Source organism: Labrus bergylta, chromosome 11 (assembly GCF_963930695.1).
Source record: "Labrus bergylta chromosome 11, fLabBer1.1, whole genome shotgun sequence".
NCBI classification, from domain to species: Eukaryota; Metazoa; Chordata; class Actinopteri; order Labriformes; family Labridae; genus Labrus; species Labrus bergylta.
Window position 1 is genome coordinate 1,563,086 of NC_089205.1, and position 21,198 is coordinate 1,584,283.

The window sequence follows — 21,198 nt, forward strand, 5'->3', positions numbered from 1 at the left end:
TTGGCAAACAGATTTAAGGAAAAATAATTAGCGGTTAAATTGTTTTTATTTTATTTAAGACAGGTGTATGACAGCTCTTTTTCACATTCTTTTGTGGTTGTATTGATTTACTTATTGATGGTTTCCATTATGATTTCTTATAATTTCCTGAAACTTAGCTCAGCAATCATACTCTCTACTGCATGTAGCAAATACTGTAGGTCTTCTTGCATTATCTGTTCAGTGATATTACAACTTGTGTGACTGGAACACAGAATATTTTATTTCTGTTTTAAGAGAGCCTGGAGAGAGTGTCGCGATAGGGTTTGACAAAGTTAGCATCGCTTTTAATTAGGTTGTTTCATGTATAAAAATAACACACAAGAATTAATGGTGTATGTATATTTATTTAGTCTATTGAAAACATTAAAAAAAAACATAATTAACAAATCAAATAAAAAAAGTCAAAGATCTTTTAAAATTATGGACTTTATTATACAACACCATCGTGGAAATCTGTAATACTAAAGAACCTAAAATTTTGGTTCCTGCATCCCTTATCATTATACTCGGCACGTAGTTATTACCAAGACTTTTAAATTTAATAATATATATATATATCAACCACATGAACCTTCAGAAAGTGGTCTCCTCAGGCAGTGGAGGCTCTGAGACTGTTTTTTTTTAGAGTCCACTGACTGGAGCGCCTTGCAAGAGCCACATGGTGAGGACATTGAGGGGTTCACACACGGCACAACTGACTACATGAACTTCTCTATGGATGTTGTAGTTCCCACAAAAACTGTGCGCCTCTTCCCTAACAACAAGCCCTGGATTATCACTAATGTCAAGGACATCCTTAACAGGAAGAAGAGGGCATTCAAGGAAGGAGACCAGGCAGAGCTGAAGCGTGCAGGGGGAACTCAAGAACTCATGTCTTCAACATGAGCTTGCGGCTTGGGAGGGTCCCTGTGCTCTGGAAGACTTCGTGCCTCACCCTGGTCCCCAATAACAAAAAACCCAGTGAGCCAGGGGACTGTGCTCTCCCCTTTCTTGTTCACCCTGTATACCTCTCACTTCCAGTATAACTCTGAGCTCTGCCACATGCAGAAATACTCAGATGACACTGTGATAGTTGGTTGTGTCAGGGATGGACAGGAGGAGTAGTACAGGAGCCTGGTTGTGATGTTGTGCATCTGCAGCTGAACACCTCCAAGACCAAGGAGATGCTGGTGGACTTCCAAAGGAACAAGCCACATCCCCAACCTGTTTCCATCGGGGGGTCGACGTGGAGGTGGTCAGGAATTACGGGTACCTGGGGCTGCAGTTGGACGACAGGCTGGACTGGTCATCAAACATGGACACTATCTGCAGGAAGGGACAGAGCCGTCTGTACTTCCTGAGAAGGCTGGGGTCCTTCAACATCTGTAAAAAACTGCTGCAGATGTTTTACCAGTCCGTGGTGGCCAGTGTCATCTTCTATGCTGTGGTGTGCTGGGGAGGAAGCAGCAAGAAGAGGGATGCAGCACGGCTGAACAGACTGATGAGGGAGGCTGGCTCTGTGGTGGGTGCAGAGCTGGACTCTCTAGTGACAGTGGCAGAGAGAAGGACCCTGAACAGAATGCTCTCCATCATGGACAACACCCACCACCCTCTGCACAGCACCTTCACCAGGCAGAGGAGTGTGTTCAGTGCTCCACAGACAGACTCAACAACTCTTTTGTCCCCCTGGCCATACGACTGTACAACACCTCACTGATATGACAGGGGAAAAGCACACAGTGACTCTTGGATTCTTGGATCTATTCTATTTTATTCTATTCTACAAACCAAACGCATACTCAGAAAAGCGTGTTGTTCTGTGTGGTGTTTCAGGTGTTCCTGTGCCAGAATGTTTGCTGTTAGTATTCTAGAGCTAACAGTAAACTTTGCTATGTTTAAACTTTTTTCTTTCAATGTTTAGAGTGAGTCATCATCTCAAACATCTCAGACAGCTTTAGATGTTTACACATTTTCTGAAATGCTTTGGATAAAACTTTCAAAATATAAAAACCTCATGACTTCTGAGCATACTGCATTATTCTATATTCGTTAGCATAATGTATCAAACCTGGACAACAAAAACAATAAGATAAACAAAACAATGGTCTCCTTTCTGTAAAAAGCAAATCATGAAACAATTTGTATCTTGAAAGGGCTTTACAATTTTTACAGCACAAGAAAACCATCTTTGCATTCTTAGTTAATGAACTGCTACAAGGGTTGTTTGTGAAACTTTGAAACTAATTGCATAGTTTTTCAAATCTTGCCCTGGGATGTCCAAAGCAGCACGAGCTGAATCCTTACAGAGGCCAAAGTAATTAACATCTTTACATTAAAACAACAGCATGAAAAATAGACTTAGGTGCAACATTAATTATCCAATGGTTTACCAGCCAGGTGTTTATTTACCCAAGCATTTTATGTGCATTTGCCTGTAGTTAAGACAAATGAACATGCCACTTTCTGTTGGCAAGCTATTTAACACAAACGTCAACACTTGTGCAAAGATGAGGGATGATTGTGGGCAGGAGAGGGGGGAAGATGTAGGAGCTTAAAGTAATCAGAAAACTGTAAGGCAAGGGGAAGAAACACATTCTTGGAAGGTCTCTCTAGTGAAACATAGAGTGACATATATATGAACATTTAAAGCACTCAGTTTGCATTAATGAATATCGTATCATTTGACCCTACAGTGTTCAGTGACTGACTTTTCAAAGAGATGAATGGCAAATTTAATTTGATGTGAACCCCAGGCTCAAGGGATGGGAAGATACTTCATAGTGAATGCTTTATCCCCTTTTTTTGTTTTCTGCTCTCTAGTCTTTGTTTTATATAAACAACAAAAACAGCAAAAATTGTAATCAACAATGAATCTATTTTCTTGCATTGCATACAGTATATTAACATTACTTCATCATGGAACACTGTTTGCACCTCCACATGCTGTTAATCAATACCACACATGTCAGGAAGATAAATCAAAGGAATATACAGTAAAAAATGATGTTTCTTCCATGAGGCCTCTACCATTATTTACTGCCAGAGGGAGAGTGAATACCTTGCAAAGCACTTCCCCTGTACTTCTACAATACAAGGACACCAAAGAATGGCGGAACTAGATACAGAAACCACACAACACACTTCTCTAAAAAAAAAACATGATTTTTCCTCGTCAGCACATCTGTAAGTTACTTGTAATTTTTTTCTTGCGCATGCAGACCAAGAGAGGCTTAAACCAACAAAGGACAATGTATGTTTATCTGAGTCATGCTTCAATATCACACCTCCACTTCAGTGTCCCGGCCTGTTCAAATTAGATTTCAGAAGGGTAGAAAATGACTATCCCTCCTCCACTGATCCGTGGAATGGGCTCTGGTCTGTTCCATCACATTTTACAGATAATTTCTCGTGTTGATATGAGAGATAAATATGTTTTTGTGGTTTCATGCATGAATCCAGATTTATGACTGCTGTGAAGGTTCCCTCAAAGGTCTCTTTACACATCAGCTCCCATCCAGCGTGTGATAAATCCCTCGAATTTGCGCCTCCCTTTAAGTCACTCAGCAGCTATTAGGTGCATGAGAGGAACCCGAGCATCATCTCGTGTAGCCCACACTAGATCACCCCTTTTTCACTTTCACACTCACTGTAACCTCAATCTGTTTACACATGAGACTGCCCTCCCCCATTTTATGCAAAAACAACGGGCTGAAAAATAGGCTTTTGTAAACACACTCAGTATATCAAGAAGTATTATTCCATATGTGGTAAATTCTATAAAAATGTCAAACCAAATTGTAATCATCAAGTGTTTTCATGTCCAATATGCTACGTAAAGATAATACAATGAGGCTGCATAGTGCTGCAGTGGTTAACACTGTTGAATTAAAGCTAGATGGTTCCTGGTTCGAATCCCCGTCTGTGTGGAGTTTGCATCTTTTCCCTGTGCGTGTGGTGGTACTCCGGCTTCCTGCAGTCAAAGGCATGCTTGCTGGGTTTAGTGTTGACTCTACTCAATGACTCCAACCCCCTGCGAACCCAAATGGGAAAAGATATGGATAATGGTATAGATAATGGATGGCTGGAATGACTGCTGTTTGATTTCCTCTGCAGATAAAAGAAGTGATTCCACTCTCAAAGACAAGTGAATGCAAAGTTGCAAGGTCAGTTTATTCTCCCTCTTTGATAACAGGAAATGGTGTGCAATGATTAACAAAGGTGATTTTTGCCACTACTGTAACCACATCACTGCAGTTTATTAACAAGCACTTTTGTATACTAGTGGCAGTCCCCAGAAAAATCAACATGTGTAAAGTAATCAGAAAATGATGAATATTTTACCTGAATATAGTAAATAAAAACATGATTTTACAGCATGTGTCAATGTTGATTTATTAGTCTACACATAATATTAGCAGAGACCTGCAATATATTTTGTTTTCCAGACTTTGTTGTTCGAAAATCAAATACAAAAAGGTCAGAGAAATATATCTATGTGAGCTTTACTCCTGAGTAAAACTGAAAAGTATCAAAACAAATATCCCCAGTCACATCCAGCTCTCCTACAGCTCCATTGCTTAGCCTCCAACACAGGGCTAAATTGGTTTCTGGCTTCATGGTGGGCTCAAGTGTTGAAGCATTACTTAATGATGATGTTGCTGCTGGAGGAAGTATCCCCACTCTGTGATCTGGTAGTAAGTGCACAGGTATGTTTTGCACTACATCTGGCTTGATATATTTAATGCACAGTGGTTGCCTAACATCCAATATTTCCTTTAAATTGACTCTTAGTAGACAGTAAAGAACACTGAGATTGATAAGCTGATTAGCTCACCACACTTTGCTCATACACTGTACACTCTACTGTGAAAATAGATTTCTCCACCCTGTCTTAAATACCACTCACATTGCAAACAGGACTTAAGAGGTGGGGCTGTGGTGTCATAAATACAGTGGCTAACCAGAGTGGGCTGTATGAGAATGACAGCAAAGCAAAATGCAAATGCAACAATATTATTGATGGGATTTTATTTTTCAGTGGCAAGCCATTAGATCATAAATCAAAGGACACACTGATGCAAGCCTGGGAGGAACAATCCTGCCTGGGGTGACACATAAACAAATGGGTATTTGTAACGGATCAGCTGTTGTGATTTTTGCACTAAAGCAAATATACATATGATAAGTCAACATGCCATACTCTTTATTTTAAGGAATAGTGAAAGTTGCAGTTTGATAGCACTGATATGCCAACCTGCTTATAATTTAAAATTGCAGTCTATGCACACAAATACAAACTTACAAATAGAAATTTCCCCCGATGTAAGTTTCCTTTCTGCAGCATATTTTGAAGTGCTTCAGAAATACAAAAAAAACAGAAATCACATCACTGAGCTCACTCATATTAAAGTTTGTATTTCTTTCAATTATTGTTATTTAATTAACTTTGTTGGTTGTTTGTTTCGGTGAACTTTCTGCATGTCATGTTGCCAAGCAACTGGCCTCCCTATTAAAACAAAAGACTACAGTTCTTTTGTTGTATTGTCAGTATGAGACAATAGCATGCGCAGGATATTGTCAGTATTAGACAAAGACCTGCACAGGGAGATACAGTACACGTGCACAACGACAATTATTCAATCAAACCACATGCAGTGAGCTGCACAAGGACAGCTCCTGTGAATCACTCTCTTGTGCACTTGCTGGTCCGTCCTCTGTGGTGGAGAAAAGTCACGAGTGCCCAGCATTACATTTAAACAGGCACAGAACATGCACATATAGAGTGGCTATGTGTATTTGTAATAAAAAAAATAGTCATGAAGAAAATGAAATATTAAAATAAAGGCAGGATTAATAAGAATATCAAAATATCCTGATTTTTTTCCCCTACCTGTGGTGTAAGATATGTGTATGTGTGAAGGAAAGCCATTTTCTCCAGATGTCCATTTTCAAAAGGTGAGTTTAAACACGCCTACTCGTAGTCCTGCTTAAAAGGCTCTTCGATCCCTTGATCTTAAAAATTGAAGATGTCTTCAGCTTCTTCATAAGATACTGTATGACAGTCACTGGCAAGTATAATTTGGTGCATATAGGGTCATATAAACAGTGGCTGTTACTATAATCTGTTGTTGTTTATCCAGCAAACATTGCTGTTAACCTTCAAAATGTTGACTGTTGACTGTCCATTTTAACAAAAAAGGGGCAATCAGTACAGATGGCCAATGGATGCTGTGCATGCTTCCGATCAGCAGGTGGCACTCTCATGTCAGTAAAATAGGCACAGCTGTATTGATGTTTACTGGATGGAAGATGACATTAGGTGGAGGCAGCGAGCTGTGTTCACCTTTTAGTTTATCTAAAGCCTGCAGGGGATGACTCCAGTCGTCACGTTTCAAAGATATACACCACACCAGTGTGCCAATCACACATTTATATTCTGATATTCAAGTGCTTTGTTTGAGAGTTGGGGGACGTAAAATGAAATATCCTTCTTTTAATGGTGTGGATGAGCTCTCAGGCCTTTAGTGTGAAATCTCTTTATCGTGTTTGTTTCATACAGCAGATATTGATGCACAGTACAAAAACACAGAAGCCTTTAATCTCTTCTTTCTGCTTGGCCTTTCAAATGGAAAGATTTTCAATAGGTGAATATGTCTAAATGTGATTAATAATATGTACATTGTAAAAAAAAAATCAATTTTACTGAATCTTTGCTGCATGTGTGTACTCAAGTTTATTGAATATTATACAACAGGATTTACATCTGTAATCTTAATGAAATGTGCACCTATACATACTCAGTGTTGTTTTTATATGACTATGTTACACTGCATTAAATAATGGAGTCATTATTATCCCTGTTGTACGAGATTTAATTGTAATTAACTTGATTAAAAACTGTAGCTGCAGTCTTTACAGTTACTTTCTTCTGCATTTCCATGAATAATAAGGATGACAGAATCCATTTCAGCAAACCTGCATGTAATTGACAGAATGAAAATTACAAAATCTATTTTTCAAATTGTCATCTCTCTGTGTAGTACAAGCTGTTGCAGGTTATCAGCAGTAATCATGTGTCTGTATACAGGCTTAGTGACCATGTCATGTGAGCAGAGTTTGCAGTTTACAGTAAAAAGTAAAATTATTCCACAATTCCCTAATCACAACAGTGTGCCAGCAAATAACTGAGATCATCAGGAATATTTGCCTCCAGCTCAGACCACTTGATAAATTAACTGCATTAAAGTCCCAGAAGGCAAGGGGGTCATTCACTGGATGAAATAAGCTGAGTATTTTCAATTTTACCTATAGGACCTAAACTCCATCTTTTAAGGGATGGGGTCATATGTATTCCAGCCCCCTCTGCAGTTTCCTCTGGGTTGAATGCTCAGGAGGCAAGTGGAGAAATGTTCTTTATATTCAATCAAACGTGAGAGAGGCATAAACAGAGTAGCAGAAAGAGAAAACACACTAAGGCTGTCGGGTGTAGACACCTCTCAAGATTAATAAAGCCTGTGAACTTGTACTCCTATAATGCACTTCTTCAGATGTGGTCAGACTCTGTCAACCTTGCATGCTATCTGTATGACAAAGTGCAAAAAATACATCTAGGAAAAAACGCTTTCTTCAACTCATTCAAATTTAATTCTATGGAGCATGGAGAGATGCAGGCAGCAAAGTAAAAGCCTGTCTCCTTTAATTTACAAAGTGAAGGATTCATGTCACATGGACAAAATTCTTACTGCATACCCATTTCTGGTGAGATGACTGCAGAAAAGGAAAGCAGGGCAGGTAACCTACTAGCTTAAACTAAGAGGCTGACTTTGAACTGCATAAATGCTTCTTAACACTTACTGTACCTGGGCTTTTTTTTTTTTCAAAATTTCTATCATTTTCCAAGCTAACTGCAACATTCAAAAGATGTAATTCATTTGGCTTTGTGTCAGTGAGTTACTTTCATTTTTGAATTCTTAATGCACTTGCATACATGCTCCATTTAAGTCTTCAGAAAATACCATTATTAAGAAGCTGCTATTAGTGGAGGCCATTCAAGCTTTTGCTATCAGTGGCTGATAAGCATATTAGTGGAGGAACGGGGAGACGTTAAAAGAGGGTACTTGCTTAGATAATGTGCCAGCGTCTCTCAGACGTGTGAACCATTGAGGCTGATAATGAAATGCAGCAAATAACCAAATGGTTTCCGAATCAATTTAGAGATTTGGGAGCTTTTAAGAGAGGGCAGTGAAAGGTCAATGGGACGATAACTGTTGCTTTCTAAGCAAGCAAGGAGCTTTACCCAGTAGTTTCCTGGCTGCAGGGAAAAGGGACATTCCTTTTCTTAATCGATTTTCCAAAACAAATGTTTTATTATTGATGTAAATATTCTAGCAGAGGCTGTTTTGGTTGGAAGTTAAAGGCACAGAAACAACTTGTATAAGTTTATGGAAAAATCGTAGTTTGGGTTGAAAGGTTATGGAACCTTTGTTGTCAAGGTTACAAATTATAAACTTCTGGGTAAGGTACAGCAGAAAAGAAAGAACATAAGGAATAAACAAGTTAAATAGTAAAGAGAATTCTAAATGGGCTTGGGTTTGAATAGCACTACTATAGTCGTCTGACTTTTACACCACATGTCACATTCAACCATCCAGGTATTAAAGGAGCAAAATGTCATACATCTACTGAATGAAATGATAAAATGACCTTACTATATCAGTCATCAAGGAATCATGTTATGTTGATGGGCTGGCTTCTCTGTCAACAATTCATTAGTCAGTATTTGGATTCAGCTGCTGAATGGTGTGTTTTTGTTTTGACCTTAGAAGGCGGTTTTACTGCACTCCACACGGCCGATTTGGACGACCTTCGTTTTACCAGGCAAACAGCAAATCAACAGCTGTTGCAGCAATGACAGCAAACTGGTTCAGATATAACTGATCCTATCAAGAAGGACAATATGACAATAATCCATAATAGGTAATCTATGTAAAATGAATATTTATCTTTAAGTCATTTACTTGACTCCTCTGATTGAAGTGTAATTGCAGTTTTATGCTAATTTTATCATATGTACTGTTCTTTTGGATTTAAGATTTATAACATTCACCTGATATTTGATGAATTGCAACCTCTTTCAGAAAGGTTTATCATTCATAATCCCTTTCAAATGGAAACTTTGAAACCATTTCTCAACACATTCATTTATAAAGAGATGAAAGATTGAGGTACGACAATTTCTAACACTCACTTCTCATTAATAAATATCTGTAATTTTTATTTTATTAGCACGTGTACTATGTAGATGTTATTTATATGCAGTGAGGAGTTCATTTCTGGTGCAACTATGGTTAAAAGTAACTTCTTCATTATTGATTCATACAGATACTCGTCCATGGCTATGATTTTGCTCACTACAGCCTTACTTGGTACTATTCAATTACTGCCCTTGAAATGTATTATTGCCTTGAGCTTGTGTTCAAATTATGAAGTCGTTTTGTTGGAATATACTTTTATGAATAAATTCAAAGTTAGACTTGTATATGTATTATGAATAAAATGTCTAATTTATAAAAATCTAATCCAATTTTAATGTGTGTGACCATCGACTGTCTAAGATGGACAACATGACAGGGACGGTTCCACCCCACTCATTGGCTGCAGAATAGAAGCCCACCTCCTCCATATTAACAGATGGGACAAAAAAGTCGGATATATATTTTTTAAAACATGGCAGTTACCTACTGCTCAGACTGACTCACTTTTGTACAACAAGAGGAGATGGAGTTATGTTGTCTATCTTTACATACAGTAAATGGGCCCCACAGGGGGGGGGCGAAACGTCAGGATGCATTCCTCTCTGTGCCATCTGAATCTCAAAGAAAAGGCTTATCTCTAAGAGCATTAAACAACATCACTGACAGTGGTGTGGAGGAATCGTTTTGGAGCCAAAGTCAAATCAAGATTTCAAAGTCAAAGAACAAGCTGTGGAGGGTTCTGCCTTCTCTAAGTCTCTATCCTCTATCAGCACAAGTCATGGAAATTGATTAACCATCTAACACAGTGTTATACTTATCACATATACATGCATTCACTTGTAACTGTAGATTCTGTTTCAGGTTTGTTTTGTATTTTGTCCGATCTCGTCCATGACCCTGTGTAATTTATAGCTCAGCACTCAGTGCCTTTTGTGACCAAACCATGTTAACCACAGAAAGCTTTATCATCAGAGTAGAATCCCCCTTATCTGAATTTGTGCAGATCTCTCTTCTATTGTTTGTATCAACAGGTTCTGCATGTAAAGAATGACCGGGTAAATAGTCATCTGGAGCGCTTTGTTTAGCATCTGATCTGCAGAGTTTGTGAGGCTCAACAACAACGATGATCTTTAACAGTGACCTTTTTTAAAAAGTTTGCTAACCTATTCAATTTCTTATTCCTCATGCAGCCTGTGGTGGAAACATTGATTTGTCTCACAAAAGTCCATCCCATTGATTACCAGCTGACATTTTCCTGAAAATGAAACCCATCACAAAGTGAAGCTTTGAACAAATAGCCAGTGATCACTTTGAGTGTTCTGTCATCTAGCCAGTCTTTTTTCATATTCTCTAAGAAGGTTATGTTTGACATGTTGACAGTTCGAAGTATGTATCTTTCTATATTGTGCAGATGTAAATAACACAATGTGGAGGGAGGCTTATTTAATCACTATGAAAATGAAAGTCAGACAAAATGATATGCTTGTCCATTGGGTACTACTTGACAAAAATGTATCTCCTGCCCTAAGCATGTTTGTATTGTAATGCATCATTTCTGATTTGACAACAGCTGCCAGGATAATTCCTATCTACTGTTGTTAATTCAAAGTAATAAATTAATCTGGAGGTACACTTTGGCACAGTTTAATCATGTTCCCCATAATGAACAGTTCTGGAAGCTGGTGAGCCTTATTGAGAGATCAGTTTGGTTGAATGATGGACACTTGTAAGGTTATTAATGTATCAAAGTGATGCTTATTCTTATGCCGTTATGACTGGGCATTGAAGCCAGGTTATGTGCAGTTGGCAAGGAATCATCTTGAAGAGCTGGGAAAAGTCTTAGAAAATACAGTAACTGATTGCTAAAAAAAAGAACGTATTGTCTAATGCAATGTCTTTGCAATTTCCAAAGAGTGTGTATTCCAGTTACGGTATTAGAAAAAATGTAGCAAATGCAGAACATTTGTCAAGAAATATATTTTTCAAGCACCTTGTTATTTTCACCATGTGTACAATAACCAGTACTCTGGGCATCACCCAACTACCACCCTCATACCTCCCCTCTAATAAATGAAAGAACTATACATAAATAAATTGACTAAAGTAAAAATAATAAATATATATAAATATAAATATATATATATAAAATAATAGAAAAATAAACAAGGTACTTAAACTTTACACTCCATGTGTACCTGCATACACATAGATTTTATACAACAAACACAAAACTAGCAATAGGCATAAAAAACAGTAACATTATATGTCAACTCCTTTAGAGGTATGGATCCAGAAATTTGGACAATTTGGTCATTTGATAAAATTATGTTTACAAAACTGATTTAGTGAAAGAATTAATCATATTCTATAAACTTTTCAGCAAATAGAGGTGCATAAATAGGCAGTAGCTCAGCCTGTAGGGACTTGGGTTGAGAATAGGAGAGTCGCTGGTTCAAGTCCCGTCACAGACAAAGTCCGGAAATTGGTCTGGGAGCTGGAGAGGTGCCTGAGCACTGCCGAGGTGCCCTTGAGCAAGGCACCGAACCCCAATACTTCTCTGGTCGTGGGATTAATAAAGTATAAAGAGACTTAAGTGTCATTTTGATAACCTTTCTGGCGACAAATGTACTTTGTATCTTCATAATCTTCGTTCGGTTTATGTTTATGATCTTTAGTTTGTTCGTTTCTACGAAGATTCTTTCAGGTCTCAATAGAGAAACGTTGGATTGTCACGTTTTCTACTGTTGCTATGGTGGTTGCTATGGACGCTATCAACAACAAACTGGAAGGAAGTGGATTTTCATGGATGTCTTACATTACAACCAAATTTAATAAAACGATTGGAACAGATCGATGCATATTAGCAACATTATAAACTATAACATGTAACAATACATAAAGACAATACTGTACAGTTTGTGTGATTTATATGATTTAATAATTTTATTTAACAAAATAATCCTGACGGATTAGATTAATACCAGAAAATGCAGTCAATAAAGTAAACGGCCGGCGATAAGAGCTACAAACGGGCGCATGACACTGACATCAAATAATGACGTATTGATAATCGTCACTTGTGAGTGACCTCTTTATTCGATCTTTCAGGGGGTATTTACTGATGTTTTTGGAGGTTGGTTTCAAAATCACATCTTAAATCTGTGTTAACCAAAGATCCCATTCCAGGAATCTAAGCAAAATCCCATTCAAAAAGCCCATTATGCTATCGTCTGCCAGTGTGCTGCTGACATGCGCAATCGTGCAGTCACGCCCACTGTCGGTTTAAAGGCCGAGGGCGCGTTCACTATCGACTCAAGGCCCCCCGCCCCCCTCTCCCTCCTCTCCGTAGATTCAAATTTTAAATCCCTTTTTCATACACTTATGTTTGACCTAGAACCCCCAAATTTTCACCAGTTGTTCATGAGATTGGGAACTGTCAACAAAAATCAACTTCCTAGGTCTCTTCTAAGAGATTTTTTGAGCCCACAAGTCACTTAACGCCCCACTCTCAATTTGCCAAACCTTTCACAATTGAAACACTTTTATCAAAACATCAAAAAAGGGTGTTAAAAGGTGTGAAAATGTTCCAAAAGACAGATGGTCATTCTCCACTATATGCTGTATGCTTTGTGAACAAGACTGATGTTAAAAACTCCTTTTAAAGGTGCTTAAAAGAGCTAATTTGACCATTTGAGGCCTAGCAGAGACATGAAGCCTTTTGACCTGTTCAACCCTGTTGCTCTATGAAAGACATTAAACTGAATATTAAAACAATGAATGATGACAAATTAGATTAACTCTTGTATAAGGAAAGAAGGATAAAAAAGTACTAGGATGAATTAATATGGACAAGAACATAAGAGATTTTTACTTTTAGCCATAATTCTAAACCAAGCACTTCAGGCTGTCCTCCAAGCCTATAGTTCCCCAGATTTTATGATATACTTACACCAAAACAAACAAACAAACAAACAAACAAACAAAATAAAATAAAAACATTTTATGTACTGGGCTTTGAAAGCGCTCTATGAAAGTATTACTGCAAGACCCCTTGCCTATGAAATGAGAATATTTAAGTTTTTGGCTTAGAGCTGAACGACATACATCGTTGGAAAAGTCTCATCCTGGAGAGTAACATATGTGAAGATGATGAGGTAGGGAAACACTGAGATTTGTCTAAAAGACTACAATTCCTCAGAGTCAAGTCATACAGCTTGATACTGAATGGCGCCATAATTGTAGTCTTTTCCGTTTCCAAAAAAAGGTTGTAACTAGGATTATAAAAGGCTTACAAAAGATATATTCACTGAATATGTCACGGATCTCGTGTGGCCGAAGTATTTATTGCATAGTACATATATGATATATGTTAAAATAAAGTACATATATCAGTTAATTTTGGATATTTTTACTGTTATTCTAGAAATGGGAATTTTGGTATTTATGTCTGGCGTTGTGCGCAGAGGGAACATAATTAGGGTTGTAAAAAATGTATATCTACCCACTATATCAAATATTTACGAAAGCCGAATGGGTTTTGTAAAATAATCTAGACTTGTTGTAAAAAAAAGTGGTCAAATCAAACCTGTTTTAAAAGATAGTATTAATCTGTCAGGATTATTTTGTTAAATAAAATCATAAATCACACAAACTGTACAGTATTGTCTTTATGTATTGTTACATGTTATAGTTTATAATGTTGCTAATATGCATCGATCTGTTCCAATCGTTTTATTAAATTTGGTTGTAATGTAAGACATCCATAAAAATGTAACAGAAATCATTATTTATTGCATAGGAGCTTAGTTTGATGTCTAGGGTCTGATGTAACCCGTTTTAAGAGCCGCGAACCAAACGTCCACTTCCTTACGGTTCGTTGTTAATAGCGTCCATAGCTATCACCATAGCAACAATAGAAAACGTAACATCCCAACTTTTTTTCTGGCGAGACCTGAAAGACAGTCTTGAACCTTTACTTTTGTTTCCGTTTTTAACGCCGTTTTGGTGCCGAATTGAATGTACTATGGTCACAAGTGTTGGGGTAGCTTGTTGTCTTGGTCCCAGGCGCCAATCTCTTGATATAAGGATTTTGTGAAAAATCAATGGAGGATTTGAATGGGAAAATTTAATTCCGGAACCAGAGCAGCCGAAAAAAGAGCCACGAACCGAACGTCCACCTCCTTCCGGTTCGTTGTTGATAGCGTCCATAGCTATCACCATAGCAACAGTAGAAAACGTAACAGTTCAACGTTTCTCTATCGAGACCTGAAAGAATCTTCGTAGAAACGAACAAACTAAAGATCTTAAACATAAACCGAACAAAGATTATGAAGATACAATGTACATTTGTCGCCAGAAAGGTTATCAAAATGACACTTAAGCCTCAAACTATTTTAAAATATTACATTTTCCACCAAAAATAGAAGGGATGTCCCCCATGTTTTTTTTTCGCCGGGGAAAACTGGGCAGTCATGTGACCTGAGGTATGTCTGTACAAAAGAATAGAAAAAGGAAACGTAGACATGTCACAATTTTAGAGTCCTTATTGTGAAACTACTACGTTTTGCACTGTGGACCAACGTAGGTATTACACATTTTGACATGAGACTGGGTTGGCTCAGGTGACACAGAAAATGATGAACACCTTATGCAATCAAACCGCAAGTGTATGCACAGACAGACGACTTAATGTGCATGCAAACAAAGCTAGTATGTCCAAAAGATCTAATGAAAGAGGACAATCACTGAAGAGGCTCTTTAAGAGTCTCTCAAGTCTACCATATGAGTACAAGCTTCTGCAGCAGTGGTGACTGACATGGTAACAAGTGGGAAACCTGGAGTGGTTTATTTGATCTTTGGATGTAATCTGCTTAATGTGAATGAGTGGAACATGTTTTTGAAGTGTTTGAAATGTCTACAACCGCATGCCACACCTATCCATTCAAACCCATTCACACACTGATGGCAGAGGTTGCTATGTGACCATCTCTCATTCATACACATTTATACGCCGCTGACCAAGTAGCGGGAGAAATTCTGGGTTATCCGGAGATGCAGGAACTGGGGATTGAACCCTAGATCACCCCAACTGTGAAACCAAACTCTAAATTAGCCGAGCTAACATGTTGAGTCATGTATCAGAAGTGACTTACTACACCACTTTCTAATGTAATTTTTGCAGTGACAGCTTGAACTCTATCTCATACTTTCCAACTCTTAGACACATTACACATTACATTACACACTACAGACATACACTGGGACACTTTCAAATAAATATTCACTTAAATCAACTAGCCTCATGTGGAAGTCCAACTGCAAGTTAACACTGACCAAGCTTTGATCATAAGTGAACTGCACAGTTTGACAATCAGTTTCACAGTAGGGTGATTAGAGCTGGGCTACATAGAAAATATTTCAATTATTTTATTTTAATTAATTTTACCTCAAACAATAGACACATTGCAGACCAGACAGTACCAGCAGTAGTAACATACATCTTTAAACCATCTTACAACAGCACCGTACTGACATTGATAGTCCCCCCGGTCCCAAGCCCAGTGCAAAGCAACATCTAGATGTCATCAAATTCATGTAGAGACAAGAATAATAATAATAATAATAATGATGATGATGATGATGATGATGATGATGATGATGATGATGATAATAATAATAATAATAATAATAATAATAATAGTAATACTGAGCTAATGATGAAAGAAAAAAATAAAAATAAAGCATTCACACACAACAACAACAATTAAAAAAAAATAACAGAGAACTGTTAGATTCTGTTAAAAGCCTCTTTGATATTGTGGTAATCCTATTAGACTCAAAGATAATTATACAGAGAAGAGCATTGTAGTTTGTACCACAATGAAACCAGCAAGTTTCCCACAAGGTAGCTATTCTTCACTGCTTGAATGTGCACTTGAAGCATGAAATAAATGTTATCACAAAAAGAAGCAAGATGCTTTAAAAATGTGGGAAGAAACAGCTAACACATAAAACAGCTGAAGTTTTCACTCCCAGGAGACACAGCACTTAATGAGCGTGGCATCATAGTGCTATAGGAGATCAACATCTGCAATTTAAAATTAGCAGGGGTTTTGTGCTGAAAAGGTCAAGAACAGAGTGTAATTTCAAATGAATAAGCATCGGTTTGCTAGAATGAGCTATAATGAATGAATAGAAAGCTGCATGGAGTAATACGAGCCTGAGCACTGAAAGCACTGCAAGGACCTTCATGGGAATCTATACGATTATTTTTTCTCTTAGTTGCTTAAAAATTAGAAAGTTAGAACAGTAGAAACGTATTAACTATATTCTAATTCTATCATCTGAAGGTTTAGCGGAAATGTATTTCTGATTATATCAATCCACTGGTTAGTTGATGAATAATTGGCATTATCATAATTATCATGAATAGATTTTAATTCAGAGAGGTTGCAGGATTGAATATATTCTCTGTGAGATATTTTTCAACTTAGTCCCCTTTTATTTTAATGAAGCTACAAGTCAACTTAAGTGATTAAAATGTACACATTTACACTTTTGAGCAGATGTAAAGCTTTTAAATTATGATTATTCTACCAATAAAGTTGGTTAGACTATCAGAACCACAACACTGGAGGAAATGATTTGCCTTTATTAATATCTCTGAGAGTATTGCAGATGTGCTGCTTTGAACAGTGGCTTTAGAAAAAAGTTGTTCCAAATAATGGTTCAGCTTATCAAAAAATAGTTGTTATTATTATTTAGGGAATAATTATAAAATATGTTTACTGACAAAACCAATGTTATTACATCTACAAAAATTCATTGGTGATTAATTGACGCAATGGACTGCACTTTTGAATACATTTTAGATTTCCACATTCGATACACATCTTTTAAATACTTGCTCAGGCTTTTGCACCATTTAATCCTGGTGCTGAAATTGTAAACTGGCCATTTCAGCTTTTTGTTTGCTCAAACTTTTAAAAACCTGAATAACTGTATACATTTTTGTAATTATTGTTAAAAGATGTTGCTGTTCATTCCGTAACAGGAGTTCGAACGTCTATCCATTTTGGAGTTTTCCCTTGAATTTCATATTCATTCATCAATTGTTGTCTCACTACATACGTGCTCCATTTGTCAAATGATCACCTGTATTTCCCTGCAGTCCAGGATGAGACCAAGTTAGTTCACCAAAAGCTCAGTGTGCCTTTGTGTGAGTTCAAACCTGCTTTCCTTTCACCCTGGCAGGTCAAGAATATCACATGTTGCTATCAAAGCCCTGCCAGGAATACCCCAAAAATATCCATCCACATTTAATTTATTTATTCAATATCACAGTCGACATATTAGGATTATTTCACTTGCTGTATGAGCACTTTAAAGAGACATTGCGTAACTTTACTTTTCCCTTCACTTTTTATTCTAAAATTGAAATACACCCTATATCTATTTAAATAACCTTTATTAGCAAATGACAACCACTTTTTAATTTCATTTTTTATGCACTATTTGATGAGTTATTATGAGGCTCCAATAATGTTGGAGTATATTAAGACCATTATCAGGTCCAGTGTCAGAAACAGAGATGACATGTTCACCCTCTCTGTTAAAGAGGGAGCAGTCGTATAATCATTTCATCATTCAATCATTGCAGAGCATTTTGCTGAAAACTTCCAGAATATCAATTTTAGGAATGAAGATAGCATATTCCATCTGCCTTTTTATCCAATTAAACACCTACAGTATAAATACATCTAGTGCAGTCGCTCTGGAAAAATGAACCTGGGTCACAGTTATACCTCGCCTGGCAGTCACAGCAGTGTGTTAAGCCATATGTACTTTACCGGGAGTACTGAGAATATGATGCAGCAGATTCTATTTTCGACCTTAGCACATGGGTTGCTGGGAGGGGTGAGGAAACAGAGCTGGCTCAAGGTAGAGCTTGGTTACACACTTGGCCGGTATCCAGTGACTCAGTTGAACTAATCAGTGTAATGGTTAATGAGGACAGATTACATTGAGTTCCCTTAACACAATATTAGGATTCAAATCCTTTTACCTGATCGTAATGGAAAAACTATAACAGACAAGCTATGGTAGGTTGTGTCAGCACACTGAGAAAGTGATTAAATGCTGGAACAGGAGCATTCTGGAAAGAGGAGAGCAGTGGTCAAGGGATGACAGAGCAGTCTAAGAATAGGAGACGACAGCACAAGGTGATAGAGGACAGGATTGTGGAAGGAGAAACAGGAGAGCAGAGGATGAGAAGAGAGGGCATGAGAATCAGGACAGAGACAGGATAGGACTGGACGGCGTGGCAGAGAACACGACTGAGTCATCATTATGGTAATAGAGAGCGGTACTGTGCGCAGAGCGGCCGAACTGCGCTGACTCACTCAAATGCACTTCCAGTGAAACATGGAATGTCATAGCGCATACCGAGGGAGAGGATTATCAGTCCAAGGTTATAAAACACACACAGCTCTTCTTTTGTCATTGGTTCAGTTCCAGGCAAACCCATTAGACTCCAGAAAGACATTTGTCTACATGTAGGTGATGGTTATCTGATTGCAGTTTATACTGGTAATGATTGCAAAGTTATTAGTGCAAAGTTATAGATATTCTTAAAACATTGGGCTCGGTTTCAAAACGGTACAGACAAAACTAACCCAACTATTAACTGTGGTGGTCAAATTAAAAAAAAGTTATAGCTTGCTAGTTTATTAACATAATCATGACGCTTGGCATTATCTTACTATGTTATTGGCATCATTCTCCAAACAAAATCTAAGGAAAGAGAAGCCAGAAATAAAAGATCAGGAATTGTTAATCACACCTTCCAGGGACACAGCCCCAGCATGTCAGTGCAGAGAATAATTCTTAGTCTTTCACAGTTATAAAACCTTAATAAAGGAGATGTTTTAACATTCAAAGGCTGGGTGGGTGATAACATAGTTTGGTGTTGTGAGAAACTCAGAACATTATTTTACTTCTGCTGTCCTAACTCTTAAGATTTTGTTTTGGAATGACTAAATAAGAATAAATTACCCTGCTAACTTTTTTTCAAAAGATATCCTTTCAGTCTGCAGCCCAGTGCAAACAACTGCAATATGTGTAGAGGCTGGATACGTCTAGTTACGGTTGAAGCTATAAGACAGTTACTTCTGGGACAGGTTTACCATAATGGCAAGTTTGCATCTGTTCACTCCCGATATATTTGTACATACTGAAGTCAGGCTGTGTTATTTGAGTTGCTCAAAATCTGCTATAATTTTTTTAAATTGAATCGTTAGATTATATAACATCACTATAAAGGTATGTTTAGATGAAAACAGTATAAAGTATTTTTTAAACCAAATTCCTGAAGACTAAAGAGCACAATAATTGGAGAGGGATATTAAAGCCATGATAGTTGCATCACATGTATGCAATGTTTTATTTGTATTTTCAGAAGATGTCTGCAAGCTCAGTTGAGCCATCAGAGCGCTCCTAATGCTCTGCTAATGAGTGTGTAACACAGTGTGGAGTGCCAGATGCACTGCTCCTTCAACCTTGACTCATAACTGTGGCTCGAACTGTAAATGACTGTCTTACATACACGTGAAAACTATCAATAACATATCTTGAGGAGTCGAGGACTGGTCGACCACGCTGTGCCAATTAGCATACCTGCAAGCTCAGCTGAACAGCGATCTCTTTGAGGTGCTTAAATTGGTAGGCTGTAAATTGGTTATACCATTTTCTGTCTTGATTAGACTGAATGAAAACATCTGTGTCAATGGTGTCTTAGCCTAGATTCAAATAGTACCATTTTTAGGATATAACTGATATTTTGGGGAATATTTCCTTTTGAAATTACAATTTTGATCTACATACATCAATAAAACATGTGCTTAATAATCAGACTGTCAATATCAGTCATTTAGTCATTTAGCTTTGTTACCTGGCAAATGATTTGCAGTTCCTGTCACCCTCAGTTGTATTCAAAAGCACTTGCTAGCAAACCAAGGAAAGAAGAACATTGTAAACATAATGCCTTCTTAAATTTAGCATGTTAGTGTTCTCAGAATTAGCATTTTGCTAACATCAAAAGTACCCCACAAACCTGCTTGCATAGCAATTGATTTTTACTGAATGTGAAAACTGAGACCATTTGAAAGTCACCATACTTGAACTTCAGGGACGACTTTTTACCAGCTGAAAATCTTGTTCATGATGTTAAATAATATAGTTTGTTTCCTAAGTTTAAAAATGACTACAATGTGATATTATTGCTGTTGGCAGTTAACAGCATATTTCCCTATGTGTTAGCATCAAGCCAACACACGATGATATAAATCCTGGTCCAACTGTTAGAAATGAATTAAACAATTCACCAGCTGTCACTAGTTACATGGCTAACAGACACATTGATGACCACTTCATGAAGTGAAATGTGAAACTTTGAACCTGACCCTGCTGCTCACTTACAAAACAGCAACAAAAACAGATATACGCTCAATGCCAATAAAAGGCGTCTGATCCAACCTTCACAACAGGGCACTCAGTCTCTAGCTAGACTTTCCTCTTCTGTAGTCCCCCGGCGGTAGAATGAAATACCAACCTCCATTAGGTCTGCATAGTCCCTTTGCATCTTTAAGAAAAAGCTAAAGACCCAGCTCTTTGATTCACACTTAAAGGGAAGGTGTTCATGAGACTGATAATGATTACAGTGACATTGATGATGATGATATTGATAATGACAATGATGATGTTTAGGATGTTGTTGATGCTAATTAGAATTTTCATGAGAAGAGGTTGATGTTGTTGATAATGATGACAATATATTTAAATTAAAAAAGTCAAACTTGTTTTGCCTCTGTGCACTGCCTGTCAGCACCTGTGTCCAATTGGACTTAAAGCTGTTTCAATAGCACTC